The following is a 15,345-nucleotide window of genomic DNA, read 5'->3' as shown; positions in this document are numbered from 1 at the left end:
ACAATTCAAAATTTGCTGTGTTTCCCCTCTTGCTAGTATTCTATCCTAAGCGTATTGGACACCTCCTGATGCCTGGTGCCTTTGTCTTTGAATTTCTGATGATGGTGGCGATGTGTGGTAGGGATGGGGGATCTTTCTGACTCTGGCAGGAGGAAGTACCTGTCCCTGTTCACTTTGGGGCCCATTCTGGGTTGCTTGGGCCAAAGGTGGAGAGGAAGAAATGCAGAACCACAACATTATCCTGTCCCCAGGTGCTGCGCCCATGTATGTGGGTACAACTTCAAGCCCCATGGTTGTCCTAAGGCAATGGATGGGGTTTCTCACAAAGGTGATCCAAGAGAAGCAAGGATGCTTCTAATGTGGGTGAAAGTATGTCAAGTAGAGTTAAATTGCAATACTAACGATCATTCAGAAGCCTAACATTAATATAGACATGACAATGAAATCAAAGAGAAAGCTTCCAAAACTGCCACCCTTTGGTCTCTGGAGTTCTTCAAGCAAGTGGCTTTGAATGCCCAGGGATATGGGCCAGGAGAAACTATACGAGAAGGTGCTACCTAAGAAGCTCTCGCATTCCAGGCATGAGGAACTGAAGCAGGAACAAACATGTGTGAAGCACTGGAGATCTTGCTGAGGATTCAGCCAGACATGCTTTTGACTTCTAGCTTTGGCATCTAGGAGCTGTGTGACCTCGGGAAAGTTGCATAACCTGTCTCTGAACCTCATCAATTAGATGAAGCTGGCAATACCTATCTCACAGTGCTGTTGTGAGGATTAATTTTTTTTTTTTTTTTTTTGAGACGGAGTTTTGCTCTTGTTGCCCAGGCTGGAGTGCAATGGCCTGATCTCGGCTCACCGCAACCTCTGCCTCCCGGGATCAAGTGATTCTCCTGCCTCAGGCTCCCGAGTAGCTGAGATTACAGGCATGCACCACCATGCCTGGCTAATGTTTTATTTTTAGTAGAGAAAGGGTTTCTCCATGTTGGTCAGGTTGGTCTTGAACTCCCAACCTCAGGTGATCCGCCCATCTTGGCCTCCCAAAGTGCTGGGATTATAAGCATGAGCCACTGCACCCGGCCCGCAAGGATTAAACTTAAAAGCATATATAAAACACCAAGTGCAGTATCTGGCACATTGTAGATGATCACTAACAGTAATTTTAAAATTATTATTCTCATTTTCCCTGGATTTGCCTGACACTGTAGGACTACACTGGCCCTATTTTCTAAATAAACCAACAAAGGAGCAAATAAAGAGAAGCCAAGAGCAATCTGTTCTATGACAAAGAGAAAAACAAACAGCAAGAAAAAAACATCCACCTCCGGCCTGAGACAGCTGAGAGGACAAAGGCATATACCAGGGGTACTGCCCCCAGCACCAAAGATAACTTTGTGGGTTAAAAGAGAAAAAAAAAATGGAACCTTTCAAAAGTGGTAAAGATTAGAGTGGAGACTGTATTTTAAAAACATCACTCTTGGTTAAAAAAAAAAAAAGACGAGAAATTAAAGCATTTGTGTTTAGGATGAAAAAAACAGCTAGTTTTATAATCTGCCATTTGGAAAATCAAATCTATATAAAGGAAGAAAGCTGTGAGCTGAGGCAAGAATGAGGTTTCTTGGCGACAGCTTCATTTATAAGTTTTGTGCGGCTCTTGAAGGTCACTTGTTCCAGGGACTTCATCCCACTTCGCAAACAAAAGACAAATCTTCAGTCCCTTCGCTGGAGCAGGTTATACAAGGAAACAATAAATGTGAGAGGCAGCGGCACTCCTTAAGAGGTCTAAATTGAATTGCATTGACTTTTTACAAAGCCACAAATTGCTTATCTTATTCAAGCGCCTGAGTGTTTGCTTTTTGATGAGCTCGGTACAAAGATACCTTGAAGTTCGACAGTGGCTTGAGTCGCCCAATTTGAGCTGTCAATGGAGGGGCTGGGGGCAATGCTTAGGGTACATGTTTTCTGAGCCTCCCCTGCTTTCTGAAGCTTTACCAAGGCCAAGGGAAGCAGAGAGGGGATTATCCTAAAAGATGATCCTAAAACAACAAGGTCTTATGAGGTGAGACCCATTCTACCAACAAAATGTATCTCCATCCAGCTCACTTCTGCAGGCCAAATAAGATAACAGATGTGAAAATCAAGTGGTTTCTGGATCTAGGTAGACAAGAAATAAAGACAGAGGAACAGCAATTCCAGCCAAATGTCACCTGTGCCTGAAGCTTTGTTTGTAGTAGCACATTGTGGAAGCTGGGGAGTGAAATTAGGTGTCGGACTATCAGTGGCTCTCTCCTTTGACTGCACAGCAGAATCACAGGGGAAGCTCTTCGAAGCTTTCTGACTATCCCTCAGCCAATTAAATCAAAATCTCTAGGTGTAAGGCTCCAGGCATCATAATCCTATACCTCTGCCCTCATGATGCTAAAAAGCGAATGAAGTTACAGACCAAGGAAAAAGGAGTAAAAAGAGGCCATGACTTGTACCATTTGTTTCATAAGGTTGGTGTTACTAAGTTTTACTGAGATGATGGCTACCATGTCAGGGGTGGGTGTAGGTGTAGTCACGTCAATGGCACCAGCAATGTCATTCCCCATTCATCAAAGAGACACCAGTGCTGGAAAGACAGTGTCTGAAAGGCTGGAGAGGGAATGTTCTTAGCCTGGGGATAGCAGAGTATCTAGGAAGATCCCTGTGGGTGCTGGGGCTTGGATGACCTCTGGCACACAGGACTGGCCTCACCCATGATTCCACAATTTGCATGAGCTACTCCTGCATTAAGGGTGAGGGGTCAGCTCTGTTTGTCCCATTTCCAGATGCTTCTACAGGAAGTTAATGCAGACTCCTCCAATGACTTTTCCCTGGTCCAAAAGTTCCATGGGCATTCATTCATTCAAAAGAATTTAGTGAGCCCATAACATGTGCCATCACTGTGACAGATGAACAAGATGGAGAGACCCCACACCAGCCTCCTTGGGGTTTACAGTCAGGGAAGGCTGGCCCCAAGGACATGGACACATCAATAGCAAATCCTCAGAAGTGGGCCTGGCCCTCTGGAATTGGTCCTACTGCTTCTCCCAGACCTTTCCACACTTATCCTTGGGTTCCAGGGCCCACCTACCAAAGATATGCGATTTGATAAGAACTGCACAGGCTGCAGCATTGCTGACTTCTTTTGCCTCTCACTGGGCTGTGTGCTTGTTAGAAATGCTGAGAGATATTAGTATTTACAGCAAGAATAAATCTCTAATTGTAAAATTCAGGCACTGAGCTGAGAGAGTTCTTTGGAGACAGATCTGTTTTGGGGCATGACCTTAAGACTTCTAGAGATGGATGCGTGGATGGATGGAGGGACGGAGGGATGGATGGATGGATGGATGGATGGATGGATGGATGGACGGATGGATGGATGGTCGATAAATCACAGGTAGATAGTGGGATAGATGTCAAAGAAAGTGTAGGAAGATCTATGAAGAGAGAACAAGAGAAGTGGATAGTGTGGATAAATGGCAGCTAAATGATAGAAACACAATAGTTCAAAAATATTCCAGCAAGACCAACCCACCCGTGGTCCTCTAGCTCACTCTCTTCCACACCCCTTTGGCCACTTCTCCAACTCAGCGCTCCCCTCCTGCCCTTTGGCAACTGTGCTACTCCACACATCTGAGTCCCAGAGGCCTTTCCTGACCTCACCTGGCTGGGTTGGAAGAGATCTCCTCTGCAACAGACTGAACCCACCTCCATGCTAGCATTTACAATATTGCTGGCTATTATCTGTAGACCTGTCAGTCCCCAGTCTCCTAGACTGTGAGCCTTTTGAGGGTATGGTTGTGATCTACTATCCCCACTATATCCTGAGCGCTTAGCTTGTCCAGTGTTGATGAAGTGAACTCAGTACACTATGCATGTGCCCATGAGAATGCACAGGGGAGAGAGACGACAAGGTGGGTTTCTGCCTGGGGTCTCCTCCTTGGTTCAGTTGCAGCCCCCCCACCGTCACCCCGCAAACGCTCCCTTCCACAGTGGCCATTCCCGGCAGGCTCTGCGAAGCTGACTCACTGTGCTGGGCGAGACTCTGCGGAGTGCCTCACTGGGTGACTGCAGCAGGCCTAGATGATTGCACAGTGGGCCCCAGGTGCAGCATCCGCAGGGAGGCCGACACACTGAGACCTGCACACCCTTCTCCTGTTAGCGCTAACAAAGACAAATCGGATGTAGTGCTGGAGTGCTTTGCCTGTTAAGTGTTAAGTAGCAGACTGATTGCTCTGAAGTTGACAAGTGACAAGGAGTAAGGCAGCAAGCAGGTGCTTCCGCTGCCCCCCTGGGGGGTAGCAGGGAACGGGGGCTCTATCTAGGCAAGGGGGGATCTCTGATTGAGGGACCCTCACATTCCAGAGCAGGGAGATTCCTGTCTCGATCAAGGCCGGCCCTTGGTCCAGGCCCTGTTACCTTGGTTCCCTTCTGCAAGCTTTCCCCAAAGCCTCAATTTTCCCCACTGTCCCTCAAGGACTGTCACAATGGAAAGCCCCCTCTGTAGAAAACTAAGACTTTTATTAGGGGGTTGAGAGTGCAGCAGCATTCTTGATGGGAAATGGAACTCGCTTAGCTCAAGTTCCCTCCTCCGGGACACCTCCCCTGTAGTGCATGATTTCTGTCTCCCACTTCTGCCAGCATCTGCTGCAGTCCCACAGTCAATAACAGAGGTCTGCACCAGGACTTCCAATGTCTCCGCTAGTCATTTGTTCCTTTAACAACAGAATGTAAATGTGAATGAAATCTTACCAGAAGTGTATTATCCGTGAAACAGGTATCAGTGGAGCTGATGTGATTAAAGCGGAAAAGGGGTCAGAGCACCCCCTGTTCTGCCATCCCACCACACCTCCCACAATGGCCCTGTGTCTCTTGTACAGAAACCTAGACTCTCAGCACACAGTCTGGGGAACACAAGGCCCACACCATACATTTAGTCTTGTATCACATCAGCATGCTCTTCTGACCTGTGTCTCCTGTTCAATTGGTCCATCTGTGTGGCTATTACCTTCCCAAAAGGTTATGAGCAGTGGATCAGACCTTCCAGGTCTTTTGCAAGCACAGAGCTAGGCCCCAGCAGACACCAGGTAAAAGCGGTCATTTGATTGATGGGGAGTTCAAGAAGCACACATGTACAGTCCTCTGTAGGCTAGGCAGAGGGGTGGCAGGCGGGCATGCCTGTGGTCTTCCCTTAGTAAATTCTCCATGCTGTGCTCTTCCCTTAGTAAATTCAAATAAATGGATGCTGCCTGACAGGCCAATGTGCTCACTAATTTATATCGATGAACAAGATGAGAACTAAGGGACTGCATGAGACTTGGCTCCTAAGCTCTATCCCAGGGAGTCTCAAGCTGCATTTTGTGTGCACACGTGCATGTGTGCAAAGCTGCATGCATGGGGTGGGGGGCCACGGGGGAACTTTCCAGGGCAGCTCCAGAGAGAAAATGCCTTTGTTCAGATTGATTCTTCTCCCCTCCTAAAATGATAATACAGTCATCCATGGCCATCTATGACCTCGGCCAATAGGGAAAAATCATAAGTGCTTCTCAAACTAGTAACCATTTGTTACTGTTAACATAATGCCCTCCAGGATCCTCCTCCTATCTAAATGCTTCTCAAATCTTGTTTTCAAGCCCCATTCCTCCAGGAAGCCCCTGCAGACTACATTCTGCCTTCCTTCACCTCCCTTCTTCGCTGTCAGTTTTCATCAATTCTCCTCTGACACTGCTCCTCCTGAATTACTTCAGGAACATAAGTGCAGTTCCTGCGCTGGGACAGAGGGTCTCTGAGGTTGGGCCCCTACCCGGCTTTCTCTCTGTTCCTCCCACACAGGCTTGCTGAGAACTGAGCAAGCAAGAGACATGGACGGATGGATGGATTGTTCCTGAGGGATTTTTTTTTTCTAGGTTCTTCCCCTCAAAGCTCAGTGGAAGGGCAGTATCCTCTTGTGGAGACACATTGACTGGTCCAGGATAAGTGAATGAGGGAAGGAAGAAGAAAGGAAAGGGCAGCAGCTGAGGTTTGTCCTGCCTGGTCCACCTCCTCACCCTTTCCCAACCAGAAAGTATATAACCGTTCTCTCCTCTGGAGACATCACTGTATCCAGTCCAGAAGCGATGGAGACCCAAGGAACATTGTGGCAGAAGGAGATCATCTCAAGTGCTGTACTCTTCAGGCCTGTTCTGAAAGTCTCCCAGCAATAACTAACTAGGTGAGGTTTCTCCTCTGTGCCCTCGCAGCCCCCCGGGCCTTCCTTTGTCCTAGCAGGCATCACACAGGGGTCTACTTGCTGATCCCTCTGCCGCGGTTCCAGACTGTGAGCTGTCAGGCGCCTTGCTGAAAGTTGATTGGATATGGATGGAGGGGTAGGTGGATGGGTGAGTGGGTGAGACGTGGGTGGAATGATGGGTAGCAGATTTTGCTCAAAGCTCCTCAGAGTCTCAAAATTCAAATGAAATGTTTAAGAGCATAGGCTTAGGAGAAAGGAAAGGAAAGGAAAGGAGAGAGAGGGGAGGGGAGGGAAATGTTCCCTTTACGTTCTACAGTTTAGTAAAGTGTCTCTCAAAATATTTTTCATTTTTGTTGGAGTGTTTGTGTTTTTACTGTTGACGTATAAGAATTATTTCCATATTCTAGATGCAAGACATATGTCAGGTATACAGATTGTTCTCCCAGCCTGTAATGTGCTCTACATCTTCTTAATAGTGTCTTTTGATCAGCAGAAATTATTAATTTTGATGAAATCTAATGTTATCAGCTTTTTCTTCTATGTATAGTGCTTCTTGCATCCTTTGTAAGAAATCCCTGCCTACCTCCAGGTGTCAAAGATTTTTCAAAAACCTTTTTTTTACTTAGAAACTTTTTACTCAACTTTTATGTGTTGGTCTGTGATCCATCTCAACTTACTTTCTGCAGTATGTGTGAAGTAGAGAGTATCAGGGGTTTTTTTCCTATATTTTATATTTGTCCCCCACCCTAGCATTATTTGTCCAAAAGGCTTTCTTTTCCACCCACTAATTTGCCTCAGTGCCTTTACAGAAAATCAGTTGATCATATATACATAGGTCTGATTCTCTTTTCTCTTTCATTGATTTTCCTTGTCTTGGTATAGCCCAATGCCAAGACTACATTGTCTTAATAATATAGTTTTACAGTAAGTCTTGAGATCTATTAATATAAGCCCTCCAGTTTTTTTGAGATTATTTTCACTATAGTAGGTTCTTTACATTTCCTTTTAAATTTTTGAATCAATCTGTCAACTTCTACAAAAAAATTTCTGGGAACTTGATTGGATAGCTTTGAATTTATACATCAGTTTGAGGAGAACTGACATCTTAGTAACATTGATTCTTCTGAGCCATGAATACCAAAATATCTTTTCATTTACTTTATTTTTAAATTGTATTTATTTATTTATTTATTTATTTATTTATTTATTGAGACAAAGTCTTACTCTGTCACCCAGGCTGGAGTGCAGTGGCATGATCTCAGCTCACTGCAACCTCTGCTTCCCAAGTTCAAGGAATTCTCCTGCCTCAGCCTCCAGAGTAGCTGGGATTACAGATGGGCACCACCATACCCAGCTAATTTTTGTATTTTTAGTAGAAACGGGGTTTCACCATGTTGGCCAGGATGGCCTCGAACTCCTGACCTCAAGTGATCCTCCTGCCTTGGCCTCCAAAAGTGCTGGAATTACAGGCGTGAGCCACTGCGCTTGGCATTTTTATTTACTTTAGATCTTCTTTAATTTTTCATGATATTTTATAGTATTTAGTATACAGGCTCATGTGTATTTTGTTAAATTTATTCCTAATATTTTATGCTATTTTAAATGGTACTTTTTCAAAGTTCAATTTCAAATTTTTCCTAGACATTTGATATGCTAGGAAAATATTTTATTATTTATTATTTAATATGCTTTTCAATATATAAAGTCAATAGACAAAAAAGATTTTTTTTGTCTATTGACTTTATATATTGAAAAGCATATTAAAATTGCTTGTTGGTTCTAATAGGGTTTTTTTTGTAAACTCATGATTTTCTACATAGACAGTCATGTTGTCTACTAATAATGATAGATTTACTTCTTCCTTTTCAATCACTGTACTTTTAAATTCAATTTCTTGCCTTATTGCACTGGCTACGACCTCCAGTAAAATACTAAATATATATGATCATAGTGAGCATACTTTACTTGCTCCCAGTTTTGGAGTGAATATATAAAGTTTGTCTCCATTAAGAATGGTATTAGCTGCAGGATTTTTGAGAAACTCTTCATCAGATGAGGAAGTTCCATTCTATTCCTAGTTTATTGAAAAGTTTTAACCTGAATGGGTGTTGAATTTCATTAAATATTTTTTTACATCTATGGAAATAGTTCATTTTTTTTGCTGTTTATCCTGTTAGTATAATTATAGTGATGGATTTTTGAATGCTAAATGATTTTTACATTCTTGTGTTTCAATTCTACTTGCTCATGGTATTACTAACTTTTTGCTTATTGGTAAATTCAACTTGCTAAAATTTTGTTGAGGATTTTTGCATATATTTTCATGTGTAATGCTGATTGCTGATTTCTTCTAATATCTTTGCTGGTTTTGCTAATACAGGGTAATGCTGACCTCATAAAATGAATTAAGCAGTGAAGCCTATTCCTCTATTTTCTGAACAAGTTTGTGTAAGGTTGGTACTGTTTCTTAGATGTTTGATTGAACTGGCCTATGAATTTAACTAGGCCTGGAGTTTTCTTCTGGGGAAGGCCTTTGAAGACAAATTCAATTTATTTCATAGATATAGGGCTATTCAAAAATACTGTTCCATCTTGTGCCAATTTTTTTGAATTTATTTGCAATATGAAAAATATTTTTGTAAAATTTCATGATACTTACTTTACAGCCAGTATGAGGTCTACCTTGGTCAATGTTCTCTGTATACATGAGAAGAACGTGTGCTCTGCAGTTGCTCAAGCAAGTTGGTAGCTAGTGTTGTTCAAGTCTTCTATAGCCTGGCTGATTTCTTTTGTCTAATTGTTCTATCAATCACTAAGGAGGCTGTTAACATTTTCTAATATGATTGTTGCTTTAAATATTTCTCCTTTTATTTCCATCTGTTTGTGCTTTATATATGTTGAAGCTGTCTTATTAGATGCAAACACAATAATTGACTGCTGGATTAACCTTTTTAAAAAATGTTTGAAAACTCTTTCTGTCTATCTAACATGCCTTATCTTGTAATTTATCTTGATATAAAAATAGCCACACACCAACTTTCTTATGTTTACCATTTGTGTTAGATATTTTTACATTGTTTTGCTTTCAACATATCTGTGTCTTTATATTTAAAGATATGTTTTTAAATATAAAAAGGTATGCTAGTCCCAGTGGCTTATGCCTATAATTCCCTCCCTTTGGGAGGCTGAGAAGGAAGAATCATTTGAGACATAAGAGTTCAAGACCAGCCTGGGCAACATAGTGAGACTCCTTCTCTATGAAAAAAAAAATGTTTTATTTTAAAAAAAGAAAATGTAGAAGTTTTTGCCGATGTAATATAGTTGGTTTTATTTATTTTTTCTGGTCTAAAAATCTCTGCCTTTTTGTTGCAGGTAAAACTATTTATATGTAATGCCATTGCTGAAATACTTGGGTTTAAGTCCACCATCTCCCTATTTGTTTTCTTTGCTTTAGCTTTACTTTCAGTTTCTCTACTACTATTTTTCTGCCTTCTTTTATGTCAGTCAAATATTTTTTAGACTTGCATTTTATTTTTCATGCTAGTTCCTTAGCTATACCTCTTTTTTAGTAGTTTCTGTGGATTACAATGTACATCTTTAATTCATCACAGTCTACTGAGCACACTTCAGGCAAAATGTATAAACCTTAAAGATATATAATATATTCCCTATGCTTTGTTCCACTATGGTCATGTATTTTTATTTCTACACATGGTGCAAACCCCACAATACAATGTTATTATTTTTGCTTCAAAATTGCTTAAAGAAAATTTTGAAAATGAAACAATCAAGATTTATATTCACCACATTTACCATTTCCAATGTTTGATTACTTGCCATAGACCTTAGTTTTTATGTGATACTATTTTCCTTTGACCTAAATTTAGTATTTCACTTAAAGCACTTTTTTGGTGATGAACTATCTTGGCTTTTATTTATTTCACTTTTATTTTTGAAGAATATTTTTCTTAAATATAAAAACCCACACCCAAAGACACTACAAGAAAACTACACACCAATATCCCTAGTTAACACTGATGCAAAAATCTCTGCAAAATTCTAAGAAAACAAATTCAGCAGCAGTGTATTGAAAGGATTATATACCATGACCAGTGGAATTTATTCCTGGAATGGAAGGATGATTTGATACATAAAAATCAATCAGTGCAATACATTACATGAACAGAATGAAGGAAAAGAAAACACATGATTATTTTAATTGATGTAGAAAAAGCATTTGACAAAATTCAATATCATTTCATGATTGAAAAAAAAAAAAACCCACTGTCCTGGGGCAGTGACTCACACCAGTAATACCAATTCTTTGGGAGGCCAAGGTTAGTGGATCACTTGAGCCTGAGAGTTTGAGACTAGCCTGGGTAACATGGCAAACTTTATCTCTACCAAAAATAAAAAGAAAAGAAAGAAAGAAATAGCCATACATAGTAGCATGTGCCTCCCAGCATGAGCGATGCAGAAGACAGGTGATTTCTGCATTTCCAACTGAGGTACGAGGTTCATCTCACTGGGATTTGTTGGACAGTAGGTGCAGCCCACAGAGCAAGGCAGCGCATCACCTCACCTAGGAAGTGCAAGGGGTAGGGGAATTCCCTTTCCTAGCCAAGGCAAGCCGTGACAGACAGTACCTGGAAAATTGGGACACTCCCACCCTAATACTTTGCCTTTCCAATGGTCTTAGTAAACAGCACACCAGGAGATCATATCCCACGCCTGGCTCAGAGGGTCCCACACACACGGAGCCTTGCTCACTGCTAGGACAGCAGACTGAGATCAAACTGCAAGGCTGCAGTGAGGCTGGGTGAGGGGCGTCTGCCATTGCTGAGGCTTGAGTAGGTAAATAAAGTGTACAGGAATCTCAAACTGGGTGGAGCCCACCGCAGCTCAAGGAGGCCTGCCTGCCTCTGTAGACTCCACCTCTGGGGGCAGGGCATAGCTGAACAAAAGGCAGCAGAAACTTCTGCAAACTTAAACATCCCTGTCTGACAGCTTTGAAGAGAGTAGGGGTTCTCCCAGCACAGAGTTTGAGATCTGAGAACGGACAGACTGGGTCCCTGACCCTTCAGTAGCCTAACTGGGAGACACCTCCTAGTAGGGGCCAACTGACACCTCATACAGCCAGGTGCCCCTCTGAGATGAAGCTTCCAGAGGAAGGATCAGGCAGCAACATTTGCTGTTCTGCAATATTTGCTGTTCTGCAGCCTCCACTGGTGATACCCAGGCAAACAGGGTCAGGAGTGGACCTCCAGCAAACTCCAACAGACCTGCAACTGAGGGTCTTGACTGTTAGAAGGAAAACTAACAAACAGAAAGGACATCCACATCAAAACCCAATCTGTACATCACCATCATCAAAGACCAAAGGTACATAAAACCACAAAGATAGGGAGAAACCATAGCAGAAAAGCTGAAAATTCTAAAAATCAGAGTGCCTCTTCTCCTCCAAAGGAATGCAGCTCCTTGCCAGCAATGGAAAAAAGCCGAATGGAGAATGACTTTGACAGTTGAAAGAAGAAGGCTTCAGATGATCGATAATGACAACTTTCTCTGAGCTAAAAGAGGATGTTCAAACACCTCACAAAGAAACCAAAAACCTTGAAAAAAGATTGGATGAATGGCTAACTAGAATAAACGCATACAGAAGACCTTAAATGACCTGATGGAGCTGAAAACCATGGCATGAGAACTACATGACAAATGCACAAGCTTCTGTAGCCGATTTGATCAAGTGGAAGAAAGGGTATCTGTGATTGAAGATCAAATGAATGAAATGAAGTGAGAAGAGAAGTTTAGAGAAAAAAGAGTAAAAAGAAATGCACAATGCCTCCAAAAAATTTGGGACTATGTGAAAAGACCAAATTTACATCTGATTGGTGTACCTGAAAGTGATGGGGAGAATGGAACCAAGCTGCAAAACACTCTTCAGGATATTATCCAGGAGAACTTCCCCAACCTAGCAAGGCAGGCCAATATTCAAATTCAGGAAATACAGAGAACACCACAAAGATACTCTTTGAGAAGAGCAACTCCAAGACACATAATTGTCAGATTCACCAATGTTGAAATGAAAGAAAAAATGCCAAGGGCAGCCAGAGAGAAAGGTCGGGCTACCCACAAAGGGAAGCCCGTCAGACTAACAGTGGATCTCTCAGCAGAAACTCTACAAACCAGAAGAGAGTGGGGGCCAAAATTCAACATTCTTAAAGAAAAGAATTTTCAACCCAGAATCTCATATCCAGCCAAACTAAGCCTCATAGGTGAAGGAGAAATAAAATCCTTTACAGACAAACAAGTGCTGAGAGATTTTGTCACCACCAGGCCTGCCTTACAAGAACTCCTGAAGGAAGAACTGAACATGGAAAGGAACAACCGGTACCAGCCACTGCAAAAACATGGCAAATTGTAAAGACCATTGATGCTATGAAGAAACTGCATCAACTAACGAGCAAAATAACCAGCTACATCATAATGACAGTATCAAATTCACACATCACAATATTAACATTAAATGTAAACGAGTTAAATGCTCCTATTAAAAGACGCAGACTAGCAAATTGGATAAAAAGTCAAGACCCATCACTTTGCTGTATTCAGGAGACTCATCTCATGTGCAGTGACACACAAATACAGGGATGGAGGAAGATCTATCAACCAAATGGAAAACAAAAAAAAGCAGGGGTTGCAATCCTAGTCTCTGATAAAACAGACTTTAAACCAACAAAGATCAAAAGAGACAAAGAAGGCCCTTACATAATGGTAAAGGGATCAATTCAACAAGAAAAGCCAACTATCCTAAATATATATGCACCCAATACAGGAGCACCCAGATTCATAAAGCAAGTGCTTAGACACCTACAAAGAGACTTAGACTCCCATACAAAAATAATGGGAGACTTTAACACCCCACTGTCAACATTAGACAGATCAACAAGACAGAAAGTTAACAAGACTATCCAGGAATTGAACTCAGCTCTGCACCAAGCAGACCTAATAGACATCTGCAGAACTCTGCACCCCAAATCAACAGAATATAGATTCCTCTCAGCACCACATCGCACTTATTCCAAAATTAATCACATAGTTGGAAGTAAAGCACTCCTCAGCAAATATAAAAGAAGAGAAATTATAACAAACTTTCTCTTAGACAACAGTGCCAGCAAACTAGAACTCAGGATTAGGAAACTCACTCAAAACCACTCAACTACATTGAAACTGAATAACCTGCTCCTGAATGACTACTGGGTACATAACAAAATGAAGGCAGAAATAAAGATATTCTTTGAAACTAATGAGAACAAAGACACAACATACCAGAATATCTGGGACATATTTAAAACAGTGCATAGAAGGAAATTTATAGCACTAAATGCCCACAAGAGAAAGCAGGAAAGATCTAAAATTGACACCCTAACATTACAAGTGAAAGAACTAGAGAAGCAAGAGCAAACACATTTAAAAGTTAGCAGAAGGCAAGAAATAACTAAGATCAGAGCAGAACTGAAGGAGATAGAGACACAAAAAACCCTTCAAAAAACTGATGAATCCAAGAGCTGTTTTTTTGAAAAGATCGGCAAAATTGACAGACCACTAGCAAGACTAAAAAGAAAAGAGAGAAGAATCAAATAGATGCAATACAAAATAATAAAGGGGATATCACCACTGATCCCACAGAAACACAAACTACCATCAGAGAATACTATAAACACCTCTACGCAAATAAACTAGAAAATCTAGAAGAAATGGATAAATTCCTGGAAACATACACCCTCCCAAGACTAAACCAGGAAGAAGTTGAATCCCTGAATACACCAATAACAGGTTCTGAAATTGAGGCAATAATTAATAGCCTACCAACCAAAAAAAGTCCAGGACCAGACGGATTCACAGCCGAATTCTACCAGAGGTACAAAGAGGAGCTGGTACCATTCCTTCTGAAATAATTCCAATCAACAGAAAAAGAGGGGATCCTCCCTAACTCGTTTTATGAGGCCAACATCATCCTGATACCAAAGCTTGGCAGAGACACAACAAAAAAAGAGAATTTTAGACCAATATCCCTGATGAACATCAATGCAAAAAATCTTCAATAAAATACTGGCAAACCGAATCCAGCAGCACATCAAAAAGCTTATCCACCATGATCAATTTGACTTCATCCCTGGGATGCAAGGCTGGTTCAACATACGCAAATCAATAAATGTAATCCGTGATATAAACAGAACCAAAGACAAAAACCACGTGATTATCTCAATAGATGCAGACAGTGCCTTCAACAAAATTCAACAGCCCTTCATGCTAAAAACTCTGAATAAACTAGGTATTGATGGGACGTATCTCAAAATAATAAGAACTATTTATGACAAACCCACAGCCAATATCATACTGAATGGGCAAAAACTGGAAGCATTCCCTTTGAAAACTGGCACAAGACAGGGATGCCCTCTCTCACCACTCCTATTCAACATAGTGTTGGAAGTTCTGGCAAGGGCAGTCAGGCAAGAGAAAGAAATAGAGGGTATTCAATTAGGAAATGAGGAAGTCAGATTGTCCCTGTTTGCAGATGACATGATTTCATATTTAGAAAACCCCATCATCTCAGCCCCAAATCTCCTTAAGCTGATAAGCAACTTCAGCAAAGTCTCAGGATACAAAATCAAAGTGCAAAAATCACAAGCATTCCTATACACCATTAACAGACAAATGCAGAGCCAAATCATGAGTGAACTCCCATTCACAATTGCTTCAAAGAGAATAAAATACTTAGGAATCCAGCTTACAAGGGATGTGAAGAACCTCTTCAAGGAGAACTACAAACCACTGCTCAACAAAATAAAAGAGGACATAAACAAATGGAAGAATATTCCATGCTCATGGATAGGAAGAATCAATATCGTGAAAATGGCCATACTGTCCAAGGTAATTTATATATTCAATGCCATCCCCATCAAGCTACCAATGACTTTCTTCACAGAATTGGAAAAAAACTACTTTAAATTTCATATGGAACCAAAAAAGAACCCGCATTGCCAAGGCAATCCTAAGCCAAAAGAACAAAACTGGAAGCATCACACTACCTG

Source organism: Theropithecus gelada, unplaced genomic scaffold (assembly GCF_003255815.1).
Source record: "Theropithecus gelada isolate Dixy unplaced genomic scaffold, Tgel_1.0 HiC_scaffold_15883, whole genome shotgun sequence".
NCBI classification, from domain to species: Eukaryota; Metazoa; Chordata; class Mammalia; order Primates; family Cercopithecidae; genus Theropithecus; species Theropithecus gelada.
The sequence above is the reverse complement of the archived record's forward strand: the minus strand, read 5'-3'. Positions refer to the sequence as shown.